The sequence below is a fragment of the Procambarus clarkii genome, chromosome 31 (assembly GCF_040958095.1).
Source record: "Procambarus clarkii isolate CNS0578487 chromosome 31, FALCON_Pclarkii_2.0, whole genome shotgun sequence".
Classification (NCBI taxonomy): Eukaryota; Metazoa; Arthropoda; class Malacostraca; order Decapoda; family Cambaridae; genus Procambarus; species Procambarus clarkii.
In genome coordinates, this window is record NC_091180.1 from 20,367,736 (window position 1) to 20,390,229 (window position 22,494).

Consider the following 22,494-nt stretch of genomic DNA (forward strand, 5'->3'; position numbering starts at 1 on the left):
ACCTCAGACAGGCGCAGGAGTCACTTTCACAACCACAATTTTATACAAATTAGTTTAAGAACAAAAAATAATAACAGGGAAAATATAGTAAAAGGAATCATATAATAAAATAACAAAAATTCTACCTTGAAATTTTAAGAAATGCATTATGTAATGAACAGTCTGTAAACAGATACAGTATACTTAAAGACAAATCGAATACCCCCCTAAAAAATACATAGTATTTAAAAAAAACATTTCTTGTCACAAAATGATTACTAACAAGCGTAAATTAATTATATAAATAACAAAATTTTTCAAGAAATTCAACGCAGCTGATCGGCACATGTTGACAAGCAATGTTTCCTTCCTCTGGTGATTTTTTGTTCATTTTCTCTGATATTCTAAGATGAATATGAATACCGTGAGTGTTCACAGTGAAGTAAGAGTGTGAGAAGGAGTTGGCGTCGCCTAGGGCGCAAAATAGTATGTGACTGGCCCTACAGACACGAAATAAAATATCAAGAATATTCTGTATTGACCACACTGACGAGGCTCTTTTAGGTCAATAAAGTCCACTATTCATCTTGTGACCCGCAGATGGCTACTGGACATTTTAATAGCAAAATTATGTTTACGAAAATGTTGAGACTATAGCTGGTAACAGGTAAACGTTACTAAACCTTATTTAAAGCCAGGACATCGGGGAATAACGCTCGGTTGTCTTAACTAGGCTGGACAGATTCTTCCGCTAGTTTGTTTTAAAATTCGGAAAAAAATATTATTTATGTGATTAATTGCGAATGGAAGATAATAAATAAAGAGCCATAAGCCCAAACTACTGGTCAGACGAATTGTTGCTGCTACAGATTCTCTTATAGCAGTTAATCTCCCATTTGATTCCTCTAGACGTTAAAGCACCACAGGTGCTCTAGTGGACATAGCAATTTACAATAACAAACCCTAGTGGACATTTAAATTTATATTAAAAAGCCCTGGTGGACATGGAAATCTATATTAAAAGGTCCTGGTGGACACGGAAATTTATATTAAAAAGCCTTAGTGGACACGGAAATTTATATTAAAAAGCCCTGGCGGACACGGAAATTTATATTAAAAAACCCTGGTGGATATGGAAATTTATGTTGAAATTCACTCATTGGAGATGCCGAAAAAAAATATCCTTAGTGTCAGTGCTCTTTGACCTCGAGAAAAATGTAATAACACTACATGCAAATATATTTGAGCTCATAACACTTCAAGCGCTTACAAAGTGGAATAACTTTCTCCTCTTGGCATCAGGACTATGCAGGGGTCTTATATGTAAGTATTTTTAGCATTATTTATAATTGTTGTTAATGGTATCATATCCTGCTTCCCAGATCGGATATATTGTGCATTATATAAGATATTTAATTATATATATTGATATATAATTATATTTATTATATATAGATATATAATTATAATATATGAGAGATGTAGTTATATATAATTCTAGTGCTCGGGGACAGGAAGCCTGTACTTAGGTTTGTATTAAGGTTCCGCCATGTCGAACTACTGACCTTCTCCAGGATTTTACCTGAATTTACCTGAGGGCAATCATCTTCAGGGACAGGAATTCGGCGGCTTTGTCAAAGCCTCCCCCCCCCCCCCAGATCCCCATTTTTCCTGAGTTTTTTCTAACTGGATTTTGAAGTGTCTTGACATCTAATTATTTACAGGGATGATAATTATGTAATTATATAATTTACTTAGTTACGGCTTCGGCGGGTAGGCGGTTCCATTTATATAACACTGTGTGAAAAAGCTTCTGCTTTCTGTCCTATCTTAACAGTTGCTTAACTCTTGAGTATTTATTTACTGCTAAGTGAAAAGAGGCACTTGGTGAAAGGCAACCATTTCAGCCCCGCTGTAACAGTGACGATTTAACCCATAAGAAAACTCCAACAAACAACATAATGCATGGAACTGGGCAACTATCAGTGCGTGAGAAGAAGTGAGCAACACTTTCCCTGCGTCATGGTGATTGCTTGGTTACAAGCAGACAAGTATTCTTTGATGATGTGGGCGGCATGTTGCGCCCTGAGGGAGCAGTGTGACGGTGCATGTGTCGTCTGCAAGTGCACTTCCATTGAGTGAGTTGCAGCCACAAGAAATTGTATGAGTTTCAGACCTAAATTCATAGATATACTCACATTCAGTTACATAGCGATGTTGGGTGTACAGTGTTTTACTTATTGTTTAAGATGGGGTAGTTCTGTACCAGCAGGAGGTGCAGACTCTTAGATAAATGTGCCACTCACACATTTACCTGGGCCACTCATTTTCAGTGGCCCAGTCTTCCTACTCATCATTTGGTGTACCTGAAAGAACCCCTTTATGATTTGTTTTTGTCTGCCTAGCTATACGTACTTCAAAAATTCACCTTATTTCTCTTGTTTATATTTTAGTAATATTCTTGATTATTTGTTGTTCTAGTTACACCTCTTTATCTGTTCCGATAGTTTCAAAACCCTGCTTATATTCTCCTTGTTTATGCCCCTCACATTTTTTATAGTCCCCCTTGTCCTGTGCCTGTAGCGGATGCATATTGAAACGCTTCAGTCGTTTCCATAGCAAAGGTCCCCGATACCAGGTGTCGGCCATTGTCTTCGCTTCTCTGTATTTTCTGTAGAGTGTCTTTGTCCATTGTGTAGCACGGCGACCAGAACGGTGCAGCGTAGTTAAAGTGGGGGCTCGCCAGATGTGCAAATAGCTGAAGAATGATTTTCGTGCTTCTGTTCCTGACGATATTATAAACCCCGGCACTGTTTTATTTCGTGTATTGCTGTATTACTATTTCGACCTCATGATGCTGCTAACTGGGCCCATCATTGGAGTTTAAGTTTCTTTGCAGTTCATCAGAGTCTTCTTTTGTTTTTATTACATGTCCGTGCTTTTGTCGGGTGCAAACTTTCTGATGTTACTTGTCACTCCAGTATATGTACTGTGAAGAGCAGTGGGCCTGAGGCACACGCTAGTGATACCCATCCACTCCAAATTCTCTCTTATTTATTCTGACTGTTTTCTGCCTTTCATCTGTGACATCCTTCTGTTTAGTGTCTCCGCTGATGTCTTCGGACTTCGGCCTTCCTAAGTAGCTTCTTGTGAAAAGCGTGTGGAAGGCCTTGATAAGGTCCAGATATACATCATAATTGCTTTTGTTGTAAACTACAGTACTTCAAATAGGCTTGAACAAAAGGATAGCAAATTAGCGAGATAGGAATGAACCCTTGTAAACCTATATTTTATTAGGCGATATCTTAAAGAATCTACAATTCTCATTTCCAGTAACCTTCCCAGGATCGACGTCAAGATTATTTAGTTGGTAGTTTGCAGCAAAAGCTCTATTATCCTTTTTAAATATTGGGACAACATTAGCGAGCCTCTCCAGTCAGCAGGGACAACACCACTTCCTGGTGATGTATTAAAAATACTAGTAAGTGGCCCACTGAACTGTTCCTTGCATTCTTTTTGAACTCGTCAGGATCGGAAAATGTATTTGGTTTGAGGCTTTCAGTCTGTTCAAGTATATTCTTCTTGCGTCTGGGCTTTAGCGAAGCCTTTGATACTGTGACTCGCACAACACTCACGGTATTAAGTGCCAGCCACAGTACGCAGGCACTCCTGGCCAGCCACAGGCACTGCAGACACCAATACATGGTGGAGCGGCAGCATGCGTGAGGGATGTGTGTGTGTGTGTGTGTGTGTGTGTGTGTGTGTGTGTGTGTGTGTGTGTGTGTGTGTGTGTGTGTGTGTGTGTGTGTGTGTGTGTGTGTGTGTGTACTGGCTGGGTGCACGGAGCCAAGACCTTGGGCGTGGCGCCTCAACCCTCACCGGCCAGACCTCATCGACGACGCACCCCCCACCCAACCCCTCCCCTCACATCCACCTTCCCCCACCTCCCCCAAACATTCACCACACACACTCACATCCACCCCACACACACACACACACACACACACACACACACACACACACACACACACACACACACACACACACACCCACCCACCCACCCACCCACCCACCCACCCTCACATCCACCACCACACACACCCTCGCATTCTCCACCACACACACACATCCACCACCACACACACCCTCGCATCCACCATACACACACCCTCCTCACATCCACCATACACACACCCCCCTCACATCCACCATACACACACCCCCCTCACATCCACCATACACACACCCCCCTCACATCCACCATACACACACCCCCCTCACATCCACCATACACACACACCCCCTTACATCCACCACACCCCTTACATCCACCACACACACACCCTCCTCACATCCACCATACACACACACCCCTCACATCCACCACACACACACCCTCACATCCACCACACACACACACACACACTCACATCCGTACACCTGCTCTGCGTTCCTGCATATTCCGCGAAAGCTAAAATCAATCAGTTTGTAACAACTCGTAAGAGAACTGTGAGAGGTAAGGGAGCTGTGAGAGAGGTGTGAGAGGTGAGGGAGTCGAGAGAGGTGAGGGAGTCGAGAGAGGTGAGGGAGTCGAGAGAGGTGAGGGAGTCGAGAGAGGTGAGGGAGCTGAGAGATGTGAGAGGCCAGAGAGCTGGGACACAACCGCCATGGTGGATGCCATCAACGCTAATTATTATCGTTGGCGCTGAAGACATTGTGGTAGTTACCACAGCACTGTAGATGCCGCCGCTGGTGCTGCTGGAAGTGGTGGTGTGCTGGTGGTAGTGGTAATGTTGGTCTGATGATGTGATGGTGGTGGTGGTGGTGGTAAACTGAACTGAAAAAACATGGAATGCTGAAGCAGAAGATTTTTTCGAATTAGTTGATAATTATTTCCTTAAGAAACATATGGAGCCGACACATATAAATAAGAAGGATAAGTTGGCTAGTTTAATGGTTACCATTGGGGAAGTTATTAAACAAACGGAAAATTTCAAGCCCAACGAGGACTAGACGAAGTATTTGCCAGAGTTCTTAAAGAATGTAAAGAAGAGCTTATGAGCCCCTTGTCTTGCATATTAAATCAATCATTAGAGTCGAGCAGAGTGCTCGAGTCGAGGAGGGTGGCAAATATTGTCCCGATGGTTAACAATAGAGATGGATCACAACTTAGTTTTACTAAATGCTGCTCGTATTTCTAAAATGTACTGTTCTTTTTCAGTAAATGTCAAGCAGTTGATAGCAGAAATGATTGCAGCATTCTATACATTGACCTTAGCAAAGCCTTTGATTCTATGCCTCATGGTATTGGGGGAGGGAGGTATACTATGGTGGATTATCTTGAGGTTATCTTGAGATGATTTCGGGGCTTTAGTGTCTCCCCCCCCCCCAGGAAGCAGCCTGTGACAGCTGACTAACACCCAGGTACCTATTTTACTGTTAGGCAACAGGGGCATAGGGTGAGAGAAACTCTGCCCATTGTTTCTCGCCGGCGCCTGGGATCGAACCCAGGACCACAGGATCACAAGTCCAGCGTGCTGTCCGCTCGGCCGACCGGTTCCCTCTCTAATTAGGGTTTGGCTATTTAACAAAATTAGCAGTTAGCATAAATAGTTAAATCTAAGTGGGGAAACCATTGAACGTAGAGTGCCCGAGGGCTCTATCTTGGGTCTTCTGTTTTTTATATGTATATAAGGTTTAGACAAAGGACTATACCGCAACATTTGCAGACGACACAAACATATGTCGGGAAATAGGTTCAGATGAAGATACAAAAGCTCAACAAGACAATCTGTAGATAATGTGGAAGTGGGTGGCTTAATAAGAAGTTTTACCCTCCATCAAATAAATAACACTTCCAAACAAAGGTTATTCAAAGAGCTGTATAATATGTGTAGATGGTCGAGTACATATTTTTTGGGGGGAGTGATACAAGAGTCGATGTTGGAACCTATCCCGTTTCTAATCTATGTCAACAACCTGACAAGAGAAAATTGTTTCCTTCATATCAGTGTTTACAGATGAGACAAAATTATTGTGAAGAGTTAAATCAGAGGTAGATTGTGATTGCAAAAACGGAACTAGATACACTCTCCAGTGTTTGTGAAAAATGACTGCGGAAATTTAACGAACCCAGATGCAAAGTTATGAGGATCTGTAAAGGAGTAAGGGGGCAGATTTTGGCATCATAATAGAAAAAATCTGGAATTTAGAGAGCCCAAAATCTTTTGGCAGAAGCATAACATTTAACAGAATAACGTCAGTAGCATTAGTCACGCTGGACAACATCCAGTTCCATTGTATCGGTCTCTTTCTTTTTTTCTTTTTTTTTTGTCAAGAAACATCAGGCATAGTACAATATGTCTCCCTGGTATTCGCTGAGCAACACAAACGGCAGAGCTCGACCTCCCTTCATTAGAACCACTTGACTAGTACTGACACTGCTGTGATGCTGGAGTGAATGATTAACTACGTCACATAAAATTCACGTGCTCAACGAGGCTTTCAGTTGACTTGCTGTCGATTCCAGAAACAACCAGAAAATGGAGTGTTCACAGTGCCTGTCCAATCCTGGGCGGTCTAGACGACACATGAGATCATAGGTCTCCTCCCGTTGGTTACATAAGGCCACATGATCTCTTATAAAGTCTCATCGTCTGCTATGATGTTCTCCACCTCGTCCTCCTCCTCGTCATCATCAGCCTTTGCCTCCTCTCCTTCCAACACCGCTGGAGACGTGTGTACCAGGGCGATAAATACCCCCTTAAGAATTCATGAGAAATGCCATGAGACGTGTATCACGCTGGAGCACCCATTGAGTGGTAATTTGCAGTTCCATATTCCGCATCTCTGGATGTAATTGAGAGCTACTGAAGACGTCACGGAGACTGCTTGGCTCCGACTGCCTTGGGCGAGGCTCAGGATTATACTAATGAAGGTGTGCAACATTACAGTAATAATGATGATGGTGATTAAGATTGGAGTGATGGTGATAATGGTGTTCAATTGCAAATGCACGTAAGATTATATTAAAACTGGTTAAAGCTGTGAAAAAGTACGAGGTGGTGAAGGGTATTGTGGTTTGAGGGTAGATCGTTGTATCGAGGGCAGTTGCATCAGCATCAGCAGCAGCAGTGGCAAAAGAAGCAGCAGCAGCACCACCACCACCACCACCACCACCACCACCACCACGATCACCACCACCCCCACCAGCAGTAACACCAGCAACAACAGGCAGGGAGAGATGAAGGTGCTCAGGAGGATAAATTGCTGGATTGGAAAACCTTCGGTAAAAAGATATTGCTGAGGACCAGAGCGAGATTTGTCGCCAGTGGGCTATATATAGGTGGGGGAAACGGAGGTGTGTGGAGCACTGAAGCTGTCTTCTGCTGGTTGTGTTATGGAACGTCGAAACAGACTCTGTTGACGGTTGTGGAACGTTTAAACTTTTCTAACTGATGGATTTTGAAACTTTTAACGGTTGATTATGTTTTGGAGCGTTTGAACTGGCTTTTTTCGCCGTATTTTGGAACGCTAATTGCAAGTTTATTCATCTACAAATTTTGCCAAAACAAAGCTGGCCTATATATATATATTTTGAATTAGAATTTGGTCAAGCACGGTACAAGCATTAGACCATAGAGTTAACATACGTGTTTAGCGCCGTCACGTAAAGTTTTTGCCTGAGGCGTCTGGACGCCATATTGGAGCACCGAATTTACAACTCTTAAGAGTGTTTAGAACAATATTTTTACATATTTTAAATGATATAAATTGTCTGACAAACGAAATATTTAATTATTTTAATCACTAGTTAACCAAGGTCGTTTTATAACACTTAAAGACAAAGGGCAAAATATTAAAAGCCGTTTGTGGCCTATACTCACCTTCACTCAGGGGCACTCTAGCTCACCTGCACTCAGGAGCACTCTAGCTCACCTGCACTCAGGAGCATCTTCACTCACCAATATTAGAATAGGAGTGGTACCGTTTTTATCATGATGAAATTACATCTCATGGCCCTCAGCAATCTCCATAATGTGCTTGTATCGGATAAGGTATACTGCCGGATAAGGTATACGATGCTTTTCGTTATCCGAATTGACAGTCTGGTTACACGACAAAATCCATTAATGTTATAGAGCGTATTGGCCGGATGGAAAGGCGGGGTTCAAGAGATGAAGCTCGATCCTACAGACACAGGTAGATCAGTACTCACACACACACACACACACACACACACACACACACACACACACACACACACACACACACACACACACACACACACACATACACACACACACACACACACATACACATACATACATCAGAGGCGGGCTGAAATAGCAGAGCTCAACCCCCCGCAAGCACAACTAGGTGAATACAATTAGGTGAATACACGACAGAAGTCTGAAAGAATCTACAATATGACCTGTACCAAGTTAAACAATGGTCCAGCAAATGGCTACTAGAGTTTAGCCTGATCAACCAGGCTGTGATTCATACGTCAGGATGCGAGCAACCGCGTCCAACAAACTAGTTTACCAGACCATCAACCAGGAAGCCTGATCAGAGACCGGACCGCGGGGACGTTGATCCTCGAAATCAATGCAAGGTAACCGCAAGGTAAGCAAATGTAAGGCAATAAAGAGAAGAAATCCACAAGGGCCGTGACGAGGGTTCGAACCTTGTAGATTTGTTCATTTGATGCATCACGCTATTGGATTTATGTGTGTAATAAGGCAATAAAACTCTGTGCTCGGAAGAGACCGAACACAAGGTACCACATGCGAGAGAAAACCCTCCAAGAATCAGATAGAAAATGACTTTTGGGGTAGACATTACACCAAACCAGGGGCCAGATTCACGAAAGAACTTACGCAAGCACTTACGAACGTGTACATCTTTCCTCAATCTTTGAAGGCTTTGGTAACATTTATTAAACAGTTTACAAGCATGAAAACTTCCCATTCAAATGTTGTTATTGTTATAAACAGCCTCCTGGTGCTTCCGAGCTCATTACCTGTTTAATAATTGGAAACAAAGCCGTCAAAGATTGAGAAAAGATGTACAGGTTCGTAAGTGCTTGCATAAGTGCTTTCGTGAATCTGGCCCCAAGCACCCTCGTCAAGCAAATATCAACTGCATTAGAAAAGTTGGTAAACATACGAACTACCTTTATGAATATGAAAAGTAGTCGTTCCAGACCTCTGTATGCCTCATATCGCAGTTCAATTAAGGAATATGCGACGTCGGCGTGGAGCCTTTATCTCGTTAAATAACAAGTTGAAGAAAGTTCAAAGGAATGCCACGAATCTAATCCAAGAGCTGAAAAGATTGAGTTACCAGGGAAGACTGAAGAAATTAAACCTATCTCAGGGGAATAGACAAGTCAGACACGTCTATTCAAATATAACAAATGTTATCACATGTTATCAGACACATGTTAAGAAATAGAACTTACTTGTGTAAAGGAGGAAATGTAGATGTTTATCTCTAAGAATGTTTGGTAATATGTTTATTGTTTGTCATGTGTGTATATGTATGTATTAACACGATGTACTGAACGGGGTGAGAATAGCTTGAGCTACCTCATCCCTTTGTGTGTATTTTACCTCAATAAACTTATTTCAATTTCAATAGAACAAGCCAAATAATGTTAATATTTTTCTGATCAGTGTGACTGTTGGGCCTGCCTATCGTTGTTGATAGTAATATAGCATATTGGCTGTACTGTTGAGTCGGTGTCTGTCTTTATTGTCCACGTCGTCAGAGTGGAAAATGCAACTTCACATGCATAGTGTGCATACATAGGCATATGTTAAGATAGGTTAGGTGTTTAGGATCTGTTGGCGATTATTTGTATGTGTGTAGTACGTGGGTGAAGCATTTACACCGTTGTGGCTCGAACAAAATTTGTCAGTGAAGCACTTTTTCCGGAACTGTTCGAACGTCGTCAGTTGAGAGTCGTGTGTAAACCATTTTTCATTCATAAACAGGGGGATGAAGGTTGCAGTGCTTCATCCACGTACTTCAAGTACAAATATCCACTAAGAGAACCTAAACACCTAATGAGGACTGGCTGGGATGTGTTAATGTTTTGATTCACAGCGTTGTAACGAAACATTTTTAGTCGATTATTTGGGTGTTGGTGAAGATATCTCTGGTGATGGTCTGACTGTGTGTAGCAACGACGTGATCGTTAATAGAGCCTTGTTGTTTTGTATATTGTAAGGCACCTTGAATGTGAGGTTGTTGTCTATCTGATCTATTGAGCGGACAGTCCCCAAGTAGGCACGTAAAGGCACTGACGACGTTCGTCTCTTTCAAGGTGTTCTGTTTGGTGTCGTCTTGCTGCGAGAGTAAAAGAACTCTCCCAACGACACCCAATGGGATGCCTTGAAAGAGACAAATATAGTCTTTCCTGTTACATTATGTCATTACTAACTCTTCTAAAGATCCCATACGTACCTTGGCTCCCAGATATGTTTTTGCTTATTGATTTGGCAATTAAAATATTGCCCAGCTGATATCTGATAACCGTTATCAAAATCTTCATCTTATTTAATTCCCGCCCTATTTCAGTGTATCAACATTCCCAACCATGTTGGAGTAAGAAAACTAGTTTCCCGCTCAAACCCTGAGTATACGCGCCATAACGGGCGCGGACATTCTCCTCGCAATGGCGACACCCCAGCCAGCTCATCTCCTCGACTTGTATTCTATTTGCTTGCAACCATGGATGTGGAGGCTGAGAGGGAGCGAACGAGCTTACCACTACCAGAGACAACCAGCCAGTTGTCCCGGGCAGCATATCTTACATGAGCACCAAGTCAGCCGGCGTGGGCCATGTTAACAGGGCTGTGGGGGTGGAGTATTGAAGGTCTCTGCAACCACATTGTTGGCTTGGATGTACGACATGCGCGCGCGCCGTCGTTCACGCACTCAGGCGCCCTCGTACACGCTCTCAGGCGCCCTCGTTCACGCACTTAGGAGCCCTCGTACACGCACTCAGGCGCCATCGTACACATAGACCAGTATTGATGTATCGGGTGGTGTAAGACAGTGTTCCTAAACGTACGAGTATAGTGGCTTGGTGCTGGAACGTGAGAAGCTTTACACTGGGACGCAAAGAAAAAATAAGTCGGAGAGACAGAGGGACAGAGATAGAGAGACAGAGGCTAGACCATGAGCTCCTGAACATACAGTCACTAAACATCAGACTACAGCACCAAGCCATCAGGGTGAGGAACACCATCGGAATGTTAAGAGGACCAAATGTTAGAAACATTTCTCCAAGATGAGACACCCCGCTCCCACAGCTGGTGGCCTAAGAGCCTCGATTTACTAGATGAAAACCTAGGTCCACAGTACATAATACCCAGATGCAATACTAACCAGAAATCCCTTCCCACAATACTTGAAGAACTGCGTATATATGTGTGCATGTATGTGTATATGTGTGTATGTGTATATTTATGGATATATGTATATGTATATATATACATATGTGTGTGTATATGTGGATATGTACACTACACATATAATAAATCAATAAATATGTGTAGAAGCATCGGAGTGTATATATGAGTGTTCCACAGTATTCATCTATAGACATCCATATATGGTGAAACACAGGTGAAGAACCTCTCTCACACTCACAGCTCCCTGACAAGAGGGAGCCAGCTTAGCTTAGCTGCCAACACCCACACATCGTGTCAGCAAGGCGGACAGCCCGCCTGCTTTCATACCTCTCACTATATTTCCCACTTCTATACTTCCCTTCACCTACGTCTCTCCTTCCTCTTTACTAAAAAAAAAAAAATCTGGTACCTCATCTAGTGTGTGTGTGTGTGGTCATCTCTCTAACACACACATGTGCACACACACATCCCCCAGGAAGCAGCCCGTAGCAGCTGTCTAACTCCTAGGTACCTATTTAGTGCTAGGTGAACAGATGCATTAGGGTGAAAGAAACTGCCCATTTGTTTCTGCCGAGGCCGGGAAACAAACCCGGGTCCTTAGGACTACGACCCCCGAGCGCTGTTAACTCAGCCGCGAGGCCCTGTGTGTGTGTATGTGTGGTAATTACCTAAGTGTAATTACGTAGATGTAGTGACAGGATGAGAGCTACGCTCTTAGTGTCCCGTCTTCCAAGTACTCTTTGTCATAATGACGCTTTGAAACTATATACTGACTGTTTTGGCCTCCACCTTCTCACCCAACTTGTTCCAGCCGTCTACCACTCTGCGAAAGTGACTTTTGCAATTGTGTCTCTATCTCTCTGTTTCTGTCTGTCTTCTGTCTCATCTCTGTTTCTGTATGTCTTTTACTCTCGGTCTGCATTTCATATGATTCTAAATGACGCTGGCCATGACAAGGAAGACCTTCCTCCTCCATGAGCAAGAGTGAAGCACTTTTAAATTAAATTAAATTTGTTATTCAGGAAAAAGTACCTACATAGATGATGAGTTACAAACATAATGTAGGATTCATAGAAAGAGCTTGTACATACAGTACCTAAAGCCACTAATACGCATAGCGTTTCGGGCAAACGCTTCGATGCTGACTGCCACTTTCCTGGTGGCAGTCAGCAAAGTCTCTTGGTCTGCCACAGTGCATCAGAGTTTGCAGCAGATGACTTGAGCTACAGCAGCGTATTCAAATGTACCTCATTACGTTTGTAAGAAACCGAAATATATTAAATAATCACAGAAGAAAGGAGGTTGTTAGTATTCAAATTGTGTGACGGTTGGGATGTAGCCAATTACAATCAAGTAAGCCTCTGACGTCATTCTCTATAGAGAGCTGGGACTAGCCGTTCCGGTGACCCGTCAGTATCTCACAGACCTCAGAGTTAGGTAAGAAGGTAACTAATAAGGTCTTTCCAATCACGGGTGTTTCTATACATGGATGTAAATCCCAGGTAATGATACGATGTGTCATCATCAACATTCGAAAATAAATTTCTCAGTTGAGAATCAATTTGGACCTCAGTTATTTCTAGCCGAGACAATTCTTGCATTTCCGATGTCGCTGATAGAGACTGGGTTTCGGAACAAATGCAGAAATCTCTCTCTCGATGCTTTTATTACTAGTGAATCTTTCATTATATTCGTACGTAAACTTAAAAATCTTGCTGTAGAACTTTTCGGTATCAGTATAAACATTTTATGTATTGCAGGGATTTCAGGTTTGGAAACTCTGAAAGCTTACTCTGCAAGTTACGGGTTTCTAAGAGCTGGAGTTTCATCTCATAGGCAAAAATTTCCATAAAACTCATCTATTTTTTGCGTATTTTTATCTTTGTGCTTCGGTAATTTGTGCGTTTTGCTATATGTACCATGAAAGCTAGATATTGAAACCATTCATTATATTTCAGTTCATGCATATATTTTCCTTTCTGTTCGGTAAACATCAATATTTCATCACATTTCATTACAGCACTTCAGTACAGCTCCCCAACTGACCCATCAAACATCAGTATGATTCGGCATTCGGCGAGAATTCTGATTTGCTTCCGAAAACCAGTTGAATTATTTATGGATGAGGCTTTACTGCGCAATGCTTTTTTATTAATAGTGAAATGAATTGGATTGTTGCCAGCGGAGGCGGCTAGTTTATTGTTCACCCCATACTCATCATGTGAGCGGTAGCGCAAAAAGCATTACAGAGGGCACAAAATATATCTGTTCTGGGTCTACTATAGGCCTATATTATATGACTGTACTAGGTCTATATGCTCACTGATAACATGTGTTTCACATGAAAAAAAAACGTAGCAATTGTACGCTATTGAGTTACGTTAGACTAAATCACCCAGAATAGGCAGTCTTATCTTCTGTTATACTCTAAGGTGCTATATACCACCGACTTTCCGCCTTTCCGCGAACGACGACTTTCCGCGAACGACGACTTTCCGCCTTGCCGCGAACGACGACTTTCCGCCTTGCCGCGAACGACGACTTTCCGCCTTGCCGCGAACGACGACTTTCCGCCTTGCCGCGAACGACGACTTTCCGCCTTGCCGCGAACGACGACTTTCCGCCTTGCCGCGAACGACGACTTTCCGCTTTGCCGCGAACGACGACTTTCCGCCTTGCCGCGAACGACGTCAAGCACCAACCAACCATGGCGTCTCTGGGCGTTATTGATGTCCTAAGTAATTTTGTTTTGCGTGTGGTTGCTGTTTTGGACATCCTGCACATTATGTGGCTGTTTTGGGTTATCCTGTAGCAAATTTCCTCAGCGACCCGTGGACCCGTATCCAAAGCGACGGTCAGCCTAGCGGCAGATGCTAAGATAATAGACGGGTGAACCTCTCGTGAACCTTTTTTATGAGATGAGAATGTATATAATGGTGCCAGAGTGGCGTTGGATATCTTGTTGTGATCCGGATGACTGGGTTGTGGGAGGGACGCGCCTGGCTCTGGGGTGCTGGGACCTCCCGGGCGGTTAGTAACGAGACGAGGGGGGAGGTAAACATTGGACTCAAATGTCAAGCCACTCGTAAAAGTGCCCCCCATCAGCTGTTCCTGAATGTTGAGTACGAAGCTTAGTTCTGCTGTGGGCTTGTTGATGCTGTATCTTGTACTCACCTAGTTGTGTTTGCGGGGGTTGAGCTCTGGCTCTTTGGTCCCGCTCTTTGTGTGTGTGCAGTTTGTCCTGTACGCAGGGGTAAGGAAGTCTACGATACCTGGTCTGTATACGTAAGGATTTGTATAACTTTATCTGAATTATATCCGAGTTATGTCGACAGTCCGCTCTTAATCGCTGTTGGGACAATAGTAACGATAGGGGCCTGACGGCTGAGTTGACAGCGCTCGGGATTCGTAGTCCTAAGGTTCCGGATTCGATCCGCGGTGGAGGCGGAAACAAATGGGCAGATTTTCTCTCGCCTTGATGCGCCTGCCTGTTCACCTAGCAGTAAATAGGTACCTGGGAGTTAGACAGCTGCTACGGGTTGCTTCCTGGTGGTGTGTAACATAAAGGAGGCCTGGGCGAGGACCGGGCCGCAGGGACGCTAAGCCCCGAAATCATCTCAAGATACCATCAAGAAGATAACCTCCCTCTCTCCTCTCTAACCCTTCCCCTTCTCCCTCCCCCTTCTCCCTCTCCTTTCTCCCTCTCCTTTCTCCCTCTCCTTTCTCCCTCTCCTCTCCCCCTCTCCTCTCCCCCTCTCCTCTCCCCCTCTCCTCTCCCCCTCTCCTCTCCCCCTTCTCGTCTCCCCCTTCTCCCTCCTCCTCTACTCTCCCTCCCTCTCTCAGAACATGCAATAACATTCCCAGTAAGCACACAAGGGAACTACCACTGTGGTATCATCTTCCCTCTTCATACCCACTGAGGTAACCTATTTCCGCCTTAACCCCCCGCTGAGATAACCGCCCTTCTCACCAGAGGGGGGCCACGTGCCCTAAGTTATTAGAGGTAAATTTGGAGCGGCTACCACGGAGTTTCTTCTCTCATCTTGCCTATGTTAGGGGCGTCAACACACGATTTCCAAGTTACTAATTAACTTAGACGGACACTTATAAGTAAGTTGCATGATAGCAGCAGTTTTCCGTACAAGCTGCTGGGATTCCTGCTCAAGTTACAAGAGAGAGTGACTTGGATCCAGCTATCTTAAAAAAAAAGTGTCTGCCGGTGTAAGTTTTTGGTATTGTTATGAACCTTAAGTTGAAAGAACTTGGTCTTGCCGAAGGAGTTTGTTGTTGTTTTAGATTCAGCTACTCGAAAGAAAACGTTCCAAGTAGCACGGGCTATGGTGAGCCCGTAGCTTACCTGGCACAGGAGCGGTGCTGTGTTGTCAAATGGCGTAAGACATGTGTTACTGTTGTTTAAGATTCAGCTACTGGAATAACATTTCCATGTAGCACGGGGTATGGTGAGCCCAAGCGAGAGTTGATTGATTGATGAAGATTAAGCCACCCAACCGGTGGCATGGGCATGAATAGACCGTAAGCGAGAGTAATTGTTGTTGTTTTAGATTCAGCTGCTCAGAATCAAAAGTTCCAAGTAGCACGGCTATGGTGAGCCCGTAGAGTGAGAGTTTTCAAGTTGGATACAATATATTGGGAGATTGGTTACGTGGATATATTGTGGGGGGGTTGGTTAGGTGCCATTCTTACGGGCTACTCATGCCCGTGCCACCTGCTGAATATCTTAATCTTCATTAATCAGTCTGTCAATCAGGTGCCATTATTCGAAGCGGTTAATCACAAAACACAAGACTGTTCATACGTATGAATTGGCAGAGAGGTTGTAAGTCACATTGTTCATCACGTGTTAAACTCTTTGTGGTTTACACACACACACACACACACACACACACACACACACATACACACACACACACACACACACACACACACACACACACACACACACACACACACTCTCACACACACACACTCTCACACACACACACACACACACACTCACACACACACACACACACACACACACACACACACACACACACACACACACACACACACACACACACATATGACTTACCTGGCACTTCACGTTCAGAGATATTAGAAAGAACTTTTTTAGTGTCAGAGTGATTGACAAATGGAATGCATTAGGAAGTGATGTGGTGGAGGCTGACTCCATATACAGTTTCAAGTGTAGATACGATAGAGCCCAATAGGCTCAGGAACCTGTACACCTGTTGTTTGACGGTTGAGAGGCGGGACCAAAGAGCCAGAGCTCAACCCCCGCAAGCACAATTAGGTGAGTACATACACACACACACACACACACACACACACACACACACACACACACACACACACACACACACATATATATATATATATATATATATATATATATATATATATATATATATATATATATATATATATATATGCAGGCGATCAGTCACAGTAACGTGGCTGAAGAATGTTGATCAGACCCCACACTAGAGGGTGAAGGAACGACGACGTTTCGGTCCGTCCTGGATCATTCTCAAGTCGATTGTGTCAAGACAAGTCAAGACAATCGACTTGAGAATGGTCCAGGACGGACCGAAACATCGTCGTCCCTTCACCTTCTAATGTGTGGTCCAGTCAACAAATTATATATATATATATATATATATATATATATATATATATATATATATATATATATATATATATATATATATATATATATATATATGATGCTAAGAAAATAGCTAGAGGGATAGAAGCCCTAAACCAGAAAATAATAAATACAGAATATTCGGTCATATTCAATGAAACATGTTTGAAAGAAAACCTGCTGCCTGTATACACCAATATATATATATATATATATATATATATATATATATATATATATATATATATGCTCCGCTAAACACTAGAAAAGTTGTACAAGGGAGCTGCGTTGTGATGGCAAATGGGTCATGTTTAATGTTAGAAGCTTCTTTTTAAAATGGAGAATTTTGGAGGGTGGAAGACATGGGATGGTTGGTGGAAGATTGGTGGTTGAGTGACTGGGTAGATGGGAGGGCTGGGTGGAGGCAGGTGGTGGCTGGGTGGAGGCAGGTGGTGGCTGGGTGGAGGCAGGTGGTGGCTGGGTGGAGGCAGGTGGTGGCTGGGTGGAGGCAGGTGGTGGCTGGGTGGAGGCATGTGGTGGCTGGGTGGAGGCAGGTGGGGGCTGGGTGGAGGCAGGAGGGGGCTGGGTGGAGGCAGGTGGGGGCTGGGTGGAGGCATGTGGTGGCTGGGTGGAGGCAGGTGGGGGCTGGGTGGAGGCAGGAGGGGGCTGGGTGGAGGCATGTGGTGGCTGGGTGGAGGCAGGTGGGGGCTGGGTGGAGGCAGGAGGGGGGCTGGGTGGAGGCAGGTGGGGGGGGCTGGGTGGAGGGATCCCTTGAGGCCACTCTGTTTTATTCTTATTTCAGATTGCAGTATCGTTGAATACGCCAGTTAGTTGGTGTTTGGCCAGCACACACATTACCTCTTTTTTCAGGCCACGCACAGGGAGGGAGGGAGGGTGGGAGGGAGGCATTGCGGAGGAGGGGGTTGGCTGGGGATATCAGGCGTGCATGTGTGTGGAAGGAGGGGTGGCAGGGGGGGGGGCACACTGGGACATGTGGGAGGCATGAGAAGAGAGGCAAGTGTGGGGAAATGGAGGCTTGGTGTTGGTTGGTTTTAGGGCTTAACGTCCCCGCGGCCTGGTCCTCGCCCAGGCCTCCTCGTTGCTGGACTGGTCAACCAGGCTGTTGGACGCGGCTGCTCGCAGCCTGACGTATGACGTATGAAACACAGCCTGGTTGATCAGGTATTCTTGGAGGTGCTTATCAAGTTCTCTCTTGAACACTGTGAGGGGTCGGCAAATTATACCCCTTATGTGTAGTGGAAGCGTGTTGAACAGTCTCGGGCCTCTGATGTTGATAGTTTTCTCTCAAGAGTACCTTCTGCACCTCTGTTTTTTTCAACGGGGGTATTCTGCACATCCTGCTATGCCTTCTGATCTCATGTGCTGTTATTTCTGTGTGCAGGTTTGGGACCAGTCCCTCTACTATTTTCCACGTGTAAATTATTATGTATCTCTCCCGCCTGCGCTCAAGAGAATACAGATTTAGGCATTTTAGTCGGTCACAATAGTTTAGATGTTTTACTGAGTGGATTCTTGCAGTAAAGGATCTCTGCACGCTCTCCAGGTCAGCAATGCCTTCAGCTTTGAAAGGAGCTGTCATTGTGCAACAGTATTCCACTCTTGAGAGCACTAGCGTCTTGAAGAGTATCATCAATAGTATAGCATCTCTAGTTTGAAAAGTTCTTATTCAGCCTGTCATTTTTCTTGCAGTCGTGACGGCTTCATTATTGTGTTCTTTAAAGGTAAGGTCTTGCGACATGAGTACACTCAAAACCTTTACACTACTTGTTCGTCCAATGTTATGATTTGACTGCGTTTTGTTCGTGGTTTCTATACGTGGTTTCTGGGAGAAGAAGAGGGGAAATAGAATGAACGAGGGAGTGAGGAAGGTAAAGGGAGGTCTACTTTCTCACTTTAAAGAGGCTATCCTTGTCCATCTTGTCAATTCCCATCGATATTTTGTATGTTGCGATCATGTGCCATGTTTTGTCTTTCCTCCAGACTTGTGACATGGGTGGGAGGAGAGGGGGGGTCTCTCTTATTTGGGATGATCTGATATAATCCAAGAACACAACGTCCTCCCTCCAACCCTCCCCCCTCACATTCCCCGCCCCTCCCCCACACACACACATTCTCTGCCCATTCTACAGAGACATTAGAAAGAACTTTTTCAGTGTCAGAGTAGTTAGTAAATGGAATGCACTAGGAATTGATGTGGTGGAGGCTGACTCCATACACAGTTTCAAAAGTAGATATGATAAGGACCCAATAGTCTCAGGAACCTGTTCACCAGTTAATTGACAGTTGAGAGGCGGGACCAAAGAGCCGAGGGTCAACCCCTGCAAGCACAGCTAGATGAGTACAACTAAGTGAGTACACACAGCTCGACCCAGAAGCAAAATGCAATTATCGTCAACACATAAGTTGCCAGGAAACTCCTATTTTACACAAACAAACACACACTCATTTTAAGTTATATTTACACTCGCATAATATTACCTGATTTAGCAGTCCTGTTCCGGTCGTCGTTTATATAACGAATATACGCATTATGGAAACATGTAACATCCGTAATATATCTACAATATCCATAAGAAAATAGAGACGTCAATTCTTGTATTTAGAGAGTTGTGGGTCTGGTGTCTGCAACTATAATAGTGTAATCGATCCAAGATAGCGACAAGTGAGCCGCTGCTTCTATCCTGCCGTCCTGCTGCATAGAGTTTCTCATAGATCCATCACGTTATCGTGAGGTCATCGTGTATTAGTGAGTGGTATGATAAGCGCAAGTGTGTGAATACACTTGTAACAGCATTGGTATTTATAGACGTTAAGCCCGGTGACTTTGCTATCATCCTGTGTTTAAAGCAATCAGATATATAACCTCCAAAAAATGATAAATACCTTAAGAAATAAGTGTTATCTGTGTGTCATTTTGTGACATTCTGTTACGTCCGCCGCCCGCTAGGCTTTGATGATAATCCTGATTCTTAAGAGGCTTTTGCTGACAGCGGCCCGCAGGCCCCCATATTCACCACAAGCTGGCTAATCCGATACTTCCTGCAGGAAGTTGTCTAATTCCACTTTTGTGAATTTCAACCTTCGTTCATATTTCGCGGGGAGAGGTGGAAGGCCTCGGGCCTCTGGGGCCAGATTCACGAAGCATTTACGCAAGCACTTACAAACCTGTACATCTTTTCTTAATCTTTGGCGGCTTTGTTTACAATTATTAAACAGTTAATGAGCTCCGAAGCACCAGGAGGCTATTTATAACAATAACAACAGTTGATTGGGAAGTTTTCCTCCTTGTAAACTGTTTAATAAATGTAAACAAAGCCGTCGAAGATTGAGGAAAGATGTACACGTGCGTAAGTACTTGCGTAACTGCTTCGTGAATCTGGCCCCTGGTGTTTACCTCTCTGATTCATTAAAGAGTAATTACTGGTCAGGAAATAGGGTAGCTGATTTATGGAACAAATTTTCGGGCAGCTTAAAAGGCATGGGATTGTTGGATTGTTTCAAGCCTAGGTTAGACATATATAAATATATAGATGAATGTGTTTGGGTGGATAGAAATAGGAACCGCCTCGTATGGACCTTTCTACAGTTTCCTGTCTTCTTATGTTTATGGCATCTCTATTTTACGTAGGGTCTGTTATGCATTTCCTACCATACATTTTGCTCATATTTATATATATTTTTGTTTTGCATGTTTTGAATCTGTTCTTCCAGTATATTTCATTTATATTTTATATGATTTCATGTATATCTCAGGTCTCTACCCTTCCAGTATATTTCATTTATATTTTATATGATTTCATGTATATCTCAGGTCTCTACCCTTCCAGTATATTTCATTTATATATTATGTGGTATCTCTCCTGTCTTTTTTCCAGAGGAAATTTTGATTGACTTGAGACGGTGGCAGTAGTATAGACTTTACTGTGTCTGTGCGTACAGAATATGTGGTCCCTGAAGCCACTCTGTATCTCCTCTCGAAAATATAAATAAATAAATACTCAAATTTGGCGAAGCACAAGTGATTTGTAAAGTGTGTGATCATGTGATGGCATCCCTTGGACTTGAAGGTTCTCATATTCCACCAGTATGATTTTCCTGGATGATGCCACTTTGGCTTTGTTACGGTCACTAAGTGTTAGGTCGCCCGATGGTAGGTAGTCCACAATTGTCTTTATTCTTATTATTTTTTACGTGTCGTTTTCGGTATATGAAAAGATTTTATTACGACTTTTATTATGCTTCAGGTTTCACTTGTTTTTTTCATATCTAAACAGTTAGAGTCTGTTACTGCTGATTGATTGAGTGATGAAGATTAAGCCACCTAAGAGGTGGCACGGGCATGAATAGCCCGTAACGTTACTGCTGGAACTCGTGTTGTTTTATGTTCACAGTGACTGGCTTCGTGCCCACCCCCTTATACAGTGACAAGCAGGGGCCCACCCCCTCCCTTTCCACCCCATCCAGTGACTAGCAGCGGACCCACTCTTTACCTCGCCCAGTGACCGAGGAAATTCAGTCCTTCCACGACTAATATTGTAAACAAGTCACGGTAACGTGTTTGAGTGCAGAGGAAAACTGAATGTATGAAGGAGCGACTGAGAGAGAGAGAGAGAGAGAGAGAGAGAGAGAGAGAGAGAGAGAGAGAGAGAGAGAAGGCTGGGCAGGGGAATGGTGGAGGCGGCTCTGGTACCAACACGTGTTCTCTGGTCGACCCGCCTCCGCTCCTGTTGGTCTCGCACAAATATTGTTTTATTAAATTTTACCGCATGTGAGCGAAGTGACGGAACGGGAATTGAGGGGGTTGGGAGGGAAGGGGAAGAGAAGGGATGGGACAGTGCGGTTAAAAAAAGGAGAAAATGGCTGATAAAGAGGAAATGAGTCAAAGGGAGGAACAAAGTATAGGTATTGCAGACCGAGAGAGAGATGGGACTGGAAGCTGACGCCAGCGAAGGAAGACGGAAAAAGAGATCAGAAACTTGGAGGAATGAAGGGGAAAGGAAATGTAAGAGAACAGGGAGTGGGACGGGAAAGCGGAAATATGGAAGGTGATCTGAGTCTCGCGAAGCAACACGGCTTGGACTTCTTCCGGCTTGGACTTCTTCCGTCAGACTGGATATGGAGAAAGCTATAGTGGAAACCCAATGCCTCCTCGAGGGAAGGAAACCAGAACTCTGTTGTACGTGGCAAGAATGACAGACAATATCCTGGGCATCTAGGGGAAGACAACGGGTGGCTGGTTACAAATTCAAAACATTGCATCAGAAATCTTTCGAATAAATATATATATATACACAGACAGGCACAGGGGCAGCAATCTTCATATTTGTATTCGACTGGTGAATTTTTTTCTTGTGTGTGTGTGTGTGTGTGTGTGTGTGTGTGTGTGTGTGTGTGTGTGTG

At 43.8% G+C, this 22,494-nt stretch overlaps 1 long non-coding RNA gene across 1 annotated transcript in view; it reads left to right on the plus strand.

Annotated features, from left to right (window-relative positions):
* The first annotated feature begins 325 nt into the window (after window positions 1–325).
* Window positions 326–22,494, plus strand: part of LOC138370309 (uncharacterized) — a 48,898-nt gene continuing 26,729 nt past the window's right edge. The window contains exon 1 of the long non-coding RNA XR_011230075.1: window positions 326–1,302. This is a non-coding gene — a long non-coding RNA (uncharacterized lncRNA). The remainder of the gene's footprint in view (window positions 1,303–22,494) is intronic.